Source organism: Coenobita brevimanus, chromosome 93, assembly GCF_032717465.1.
Source record: "Coenobita brevimanus isolate Jiangsu-jjx chromosome 93, ASM3271746v2, whole genome shotgun sequence".
Lineage (NCBI taxonomy): Eukaryota > Metazoa > Arthropoda > Malacostraca > Decapoda > Coenobitidae > Coenobita > Coenobita brevimanus.
This window is the reverse complement of record NC_137046.1, coordinates 48,444,409-48,451,557: the sequence shown is the minus strand read 5'-3', so window position 1 is coordinate 48,451,557 and position 7,149 is coordinate 48,444,409. Positions and strand designations below refer to the sequence as shown.

Here is a 7,149-nt window from a genome sequence, read left to right as displayed (position 1 = left end):
AGGTGAAAGAGAGAGAGCTTGTCCAGGTGCTTGAGGATGCGAAAATGGATGTATGTGGAATAACTGAAACAAAATGGAGAGGTGAAAGTGTGAGAGAATGGGTGTATGGATGGGGTATATGTGCAGGAGTAGATGAGAATGAGAGGGCAAAGGAAGGAGTGTGTATAGTTGTGAGTAAAAGATGGAAGAAGAGCATAAGACAGTATGGATCAGTTGGGTCAAGGATTGTGTGGGTAAAGTTGAAAGTTGGAATACAAATGTGGGCGATTGTGTGTGTGTATGCGCCAACGCAAGATCGTGCGAGAAGAGTGAGAGAAGAGTTCTGGACAAATGTGGAAGTGTGCATGGAAAAGTTTGGAAGGAATGAGAGAGTGTTTTTGATTGGTGATATGAATGGTAAAGTTGGTAATGTGAAAGTGGATGGAATAGTTGGAGAGTGGGGTGTGCCTGCTGAGATAGATGAGAATGGGAGTGCGTTAGTGGACATTTGTGCTGGGAGGGGGTTGGTGATAGCCAATACCCTCTTCAGGCATAAAATGATCCACAGGTATACATGGCGAGTGATGAGAAGGGTGGGTGGTGAACTGAATGAAAGGAAGGCAATGATTGATTATGTGTGTGTGGATGAAAGGATGCGAAGATGTGTAAAGGATGCAAGAGTGTATAGAGGTTGGGGGAGTGGACTTTCTGACCACTACTTGGTGGTGGCCAGAATTAGGATGCAAGGAAGGTGGAGGAATAGAAGAAGGGAAAGACGAGAGGAAGGAGTAGTTGCAAGGAGAGTGGAAAGGTTACAAGAGGATGAGAAAAAGGCAGAGTATAAGAGAGAAGTGGAGGAACGATTGGGCAAATATGAACTGGAGCAGATGGGAGACGTGGAAGGTGTGTGTAAGATATTTACAGAAGAAATATGTGCAGCATGTGATGTGGTGTGTGGAAGGAAGAGAAGACGGAGGGGGGTGCAAGGAACAGCGTGGTGGACAGAAGAGGTGAAACAGGCTGTGGCACAAAAGAAGAAAGCATACAATGAATGGATGAGAAATAGGGGCGTGGAAGAAGTTGAGAGGCGGAAGAGAGAGTTATATGTGGAAAGGAAGAGAGAGGTGAAAAGAATAGTAAGAGAGAGTAAGAAGAGAGTGGATGAGGAATTTGGAAGGAATTTGAGTGTAAAGTGGAGGGACTGTAAGAAAATGTTCTGGAGAGAAGTGAAAAGAGTAAGACAGGGTGGAAGTGAAGTTAGCAGGAGAGTGAAAGATAAAAATGGTAGATTACTAGTGGAGAAGGGAGAAAAAGTGAGCAGATGGAGAGAACACTTTAAGGAATTGTTGAAAGTAGAGGATGGAAGTAATGCGAGTATAAGTGGCTGGGGAATGGCTGGGAGAAGGAGGGAGGTGAGAAGACAGGAAGAAATTAGTAGGATAGAAGTTGTGGAAGCAATGAAGAAAGTTAAATCGGCGAAAGCCCCAGGAATTGATGGAGTGTGTGGTGAAATGCTGAAGCATGGGGGAGAGATAGTAGTAGAATGGATGTGGAAGATGTGCAGATTGGCCTGGGAGGAAGGTAGAGTCCCGGAGGATTGGAAGTCAGGTATAATTATTCCCTTGTACAAAGGAAAAGGGAAAAAGAAGTGTGTGGTAATCATAGGGGCATTTGTCTTCTTAGTATAATAGGAAAAGTGTATGGTAGGATACTTATAGACAGAGTAAGAGAAAGAACAGAGAAATTAGTTGGAGAAGAACAGGGAGGCTTTAGGAAGGGAAGAGGTTGTGTAGATCAGATATTCATTCTTAGATCTTTAGTGGAAAAGTTTCTAGAGAAGGGAAAGAAGTTGTATGCGGCTTTCATGGATTTGGAGAAAGCATATGACAGGGTGGATAGACAAGGATTGTGGAAAGTGTTAAGAATATATGGAGTAGATGGGAAGTTGTTGAATACTGTGAAGAGTATGTACGATGGTGCGAAGGCTGCAGTGCGTGTGGATGGTGAACTAAGTGAATTTTTCTCTTTGAAAGTTGGTTTGAAACAGGGATGTGTCATGTCTCCATGGTTGTTCAATCTGTACATGGATGGGGTAATAAAAGAGGTACAAGGTAGGGTAGTGGATGTTGGAGTGGCCCTGGTGAGAGAGGATAGTGTTTGGAAACTCCCTGTACTGTTGTTTGCAGATGATACTGTGTTGTTGAGTGAAGACGAAGGGGAGCTGCAAGGCTTGGTGGATGAGTTTGAGAGAGTGTGTAAGAAACGGAACCTAAAGGTGAATGTAGGGAAGAGTAAAGTGATGGTCTTTGAGAGAGGTGAAGTCAGTGAATGTACAGCGAGGTTGGATGGTGAGGAATTGGAAAATGTGAGTACGTTTAAGTATTTGGGTAGTGTGATGAGTAAGGATGGAGGTTTGGAGGGTGAAGTGCTTGAAAGGGTACAGCAGGGAAGAAAGGTTGCTGGTTCCTTGAAAGCAGTGATAAGAAACAGGGAAGTGAGCATGGAAGTAAAAAAGTTACTACATGACAGTATTGTGATACCAACTCTAACGTACGGAAGTGAAGCTTGGACATTGTTGGAAGGACACAAGTCAAGAGTGAGAGCAGTGGAAATGAGTTATTTAAGAGGAGCCTGTGGAGTCACGTGGAGAGACAGGCTGACGAATGAGGATATAAAGGAGCATTGTGGTGTGGATGTGGATGTGATAGGAAGCGTTGTGAGGAACACACTGAGGTGGTTTGGCCATGTGGAGAGGATGGAGGGTGAAAGACTGACGAAGAGAGTGTATGTGAGTGAGGTGGAGGGTGGAAGAGGGAGGGGGAGACCGAGGATGAGATGGAGGGATGGGGTGGAGAGGTATATGAGAGAGGAGGGTGTGAGTTGGGAGCAGGGCAGTGAAATGGCGGGGGACAGGGCGACTTGGAGGCGATTTGTTTGTGGCCACCCCAAACGGGATTGAGGCGTCTGGCAATAGATAGATAGATAGATAGAGTATAGATATTTTGGGCTTTGATGAAAGACAATCACCCCCACTTATAGAACCACAAGCCATTGTTATAATGATCATATTGTGTGTTGAGTATCCCGTGTTATCCTAACGTAACTCTGTGTCTCTGTATCCTATATCCTAAATATCACTCTGTATCATATTGTAACGGTTTTAGAATTAAGGTAATAGATGTGTTAAGGTATACTGCCTAGTTTTTATGTCCTGTTCCTTTGTTAGTGCTTTACTTCCGGTCCGGAAAGAGGACCCCGCTCAGTCGCTAGTGTTTTTAGGGCGAGGAGTCGATCTAAAAACACTCAGCATAACATTTACAGCAACAGCTATTTCAATCGATCAGTCGAACTTGAAACGGAAGTCACTCGTGGAGCACAGCGGTACGAGGTAAAACCACAGAAGAAGAGGAAGGAGCCGCGGGGCATCAGCTGTTCTTGAGTTATGTTGCTAACTTGCCAAACATGTTTTGGTGAGTATGATTGTTGATGCTGTTCAAGAGCAGTTGTAATACTGTTGAAATTTTCGAATCTGTGACTGGTGGAAGGTTTGCAGAACCTATTATAGAGCTAGTCATCTAACCAAGGTATGCTTATAGTGTTGTTAATAATAATAAAAAGTTTATTCAGTTAGAGCTTAATGATTCCAACCATAGCTTGGTAGCTACGATCTGCAAACAGGAATTCGTATATACGGTATTAATTTGGTACTTTGCGGGGTATCGTATTCCCCTGGTGATTTTTAAATCTGCTAGTAACTTCATATTCCAGGAGCTCTGCGTAATCTTCATGTGATTTACAGCAAACCTATTGACATTTCTGAATAGGGGAAGCACCAGTGCGAGGGTGTGAGTGTACTGTAGGACTAGCATAAGACTAGCGTGATGTTGATCTCATGCTCTGGGAAATAAGAACTAGAACATTTTCATGAACTTATGCCTGTAATCTTCTTTGTCATTATCTGGGGAAATTTCAGCCCATAATACCCAGTTAGTTTGGGGTTGTTGTGGGCCAATATTTACGCTAGCACAAGTATTTAGAAATACCGTATAGTCATATTGCAACATTTGCAAACCCTTTTGTTTTATAACATTTCTGTTACGGATGAATAAAAAAGGCATTAAGATTTAATATTCAAATTTTTGTGTGCTTACCTCCCGCCACCACCTCCCACAGAAACCATAACTTGATTTCAGCACTGAAACTGATTTTTAAAATGTGATTCATTGACTTGTATTCTCTTTTATTGGAAATTACCTGTTTTCTTCTTATAACTTCCCCTCCCACAGGTGGTTATTGGATAATGTGTGATTCGCAAGAGTTCAGACCAAACGAATCATACATGCACACACATTAAATAAAATAATAACAGACCTTTATTTGCTGGAAATAAACTTCCAGACATTGGTAAATATATGCTTTATTTGAAGCAGTAGAAGCACCTTACCAAATCAGATCTTCCTGATAGTCTGTTATATTTTTCTGATTATTTATGTTGTAAATAAATTTTTCTTGCGAAAGTTGTTTCCCCATTGTTTTTAACTATGTTCCACTGTGTCAATGTGTTTTTTTTAAGTGTAATGGTGGAAGGGACTGTCCTAATCCAAATGTTTAATTAAACTTAACCTAAACCTAGCATAACTGTACCTAATAATTTAATCTAACCAAACCTAACCTAACCTAGCATCCAATTGGGAAGTTGTGAAACGAAGTCCACCTTTTAGTACATTGAGTAGGATTCTTCCATTACGAATTTACAATGTAAACAAAGAACCATAGGTAGCCAAGGAACATGATGATAAAAACTGTGGGAAGATTTTCAGCAGAAAAAGGTAATTTACCAACTTGAAAATACTGGTGGTCAGAAAAATACAGAAAACAAACTGGAGAAATATGAATTGAATTGGTAAATTGGTAAGGTCCTTTTACTGCCCCAAATAAAGTATATCGTCACCCTCATAAAGAAACTGTCTGTCATTTTTTCTACTTTTCGGGAAATCGAGAAAAACCTGTCTCATTTTCTTAACTTTTAAATGACAGGCAACTTGAGGTGCATTTTAGACCACGCACACCCTAGACCTGGCAAAAGGCAGCTATACCAGTAGATGCACCATGTGATGAAGAATTGATTTAGGCAAAAATCCAGAAATCGCCGAAAAATTACTTAGGCAATTTCTTCATGAGGGTGACAATACATATGTTTACCCAGACATGCAAGATATTAATGTACCCAGACCCCATTCGCCCTAACCTAGGCCTGCACAACCAAATGGGAGACCTACACCAGGGGTGGGGAACCTTTCTCATATTGAGGGCCATTAGGATATTTTGAACATCATTTGCGGGCCATACAAAATCATCAACTTAAAATCAACTGTAGCCCAGTTAATGATATACCACATATATATATATATATATATATATATATATATATATATATATATTTATTCATGAGTTTATGAAATTGCATTTTTGAATTGCCTCGTGGGCCTGATCAAATGGTCTTGTGGGCCTTATACGACCCGGAGGCTGGACGTTCCCCACCTCTGACCAACACTATGCATGGACCAAACCCTAATTGGGGGACTATGCCCCCCAGACTTCTTCAAATCCCTTGAATTCACCTCGCACAGTACATACATGGTCATGGCAAATGTTAGCGAAGTCAGATTTTAAAATTCATGATATTCAAAAGGGTAAGTTTCTGGTGCATGAGCATGGCCGTTATAGGGACAGTGGTTGGAGGTGGGAAGTGGTAGGAGGACTAGGAGGTAAGGGCACGATTATTTGAATAATAAATGTTAACGCCTTTATTACAGTATTTGTGATGGAAGTGTTATACTGTACAAAAAAAGTCTTTGCAGATGTTGCAATATAACCATACTGTGATCTCCTGCTTATCACGCATAAATGGTATCAGCTACCAAGTGCATGATAACAAAATTGTACAACAGGGAAAGCACAGAACCTTTGGGATTTATCCTACTTGGCACTGGGCACCCCAGTTGTAAACTCAGATTTTCCCCTTTACAACAATGTAGACCCACTAAATAGGTACATACTGTTATGGTGTCAGAAACACACTTAATCTTGGTTAGTTTGATAGAAAATTATGAAAAGGGCACAGTAAGGAAGAAACATGTACCATATTGAGATCTGAGGTGGGGTGGAAGTAATGGGTTCTGAGGTTAGAAGGTGGAGAGTTCGTGGTCTCCACTACCTGAGATTAACTCCTCAAATAGGGCTTTCAGAAGCCACAGGTTTTGCACCATCATTGTCGGCAGAAACCAGCTCAGGTGAATGATAACGAAGTTTGTGTGTGTGTGTGTTTGTGTGTTTGTGTGTGTGTGTGTGCCAAAAAATGGGCATATATGGCTGTGATAACAAAAACCAGCATCTCTAAGTGTGCAGTAACCAAGGGATCACTCTGCAGCATGGGTCAGGGAACTTTTTAGGGTATTACCCAGAAATTTATTTGAGTAAAATGAAATTACCCCCAGACAGAAGACTTACCTAAGCAAAAAAAATTATCCATGTTTGTGTACACATCTGTCAATAGTATGGTGGCTAAGCAACAAATATCATGATACTGTATATGATACATTGCTTTACATCTTGTTCACGAAAACTTATATAATTTATGTGAAAATCAGTACAGTAATATACCGCATGCATTACGGTACCTCTCGTACCACAGTGTTGCTCTCAAATTTTTTTAGATTTACCCAATTTGGGGTAATTTACCCATGTTCCCTAACCCCTGCTCTACAGCACTTCAAAATACTGTACAGTACATGAATTCCAGTTGTGTCTTCCGCTAAATATTATCGTGTCTGTGTTCTGTAGTTAGATCTTACCAGTACTGTATTTACACCATTTCTTCTTTGACACTTCTGTGAGAGTGAGAGAGTACCTGTACTGCACTGTTTGGAATTGTTACTGTTTTATTAGCTAAGTGAAAATGATTGGGAGCTACAAGGTTTGTTGAATAAATTTGGAAGTATGTGTAGGAAATGAAAGTAAGTAATGCAGCAAAGAACAAAGTTATAGATTTGAGAGGAATGAAGTTACACAGTACATTGTGAGGCTGAATGGCTAGGAAATGAAAACTGTTGAGTGCATTCAAATATCTAGGTACTGTGATGACCAAGAATGCTTAGAGGATTAAGTGTG

The 7,149-nt window shown here is 40.9% G+C and overlaps 1 protein-coding gene across 1 annotated transcript in view; it reads left to right on the top strand.

Annotated features, from left to right (window-relative positions):
- The first annotated feature begins 3,377 nt into the window (after positions 1-3,377).
- Positions 3,378-7,149, top strand: part of BHD (folliculin) — a 60,477-nt gene continuing 56,705 nt past the window's right edge. Inside the window, exon 1 of the mRNA XM_080282312.1 lies at positions 3,378-3,449. The gene's annotated coding sequence lies outside the window, so the exon portion shown is untranslated. The remainder of the gene's footprint in view (positions 3,450-7,149) is intronic.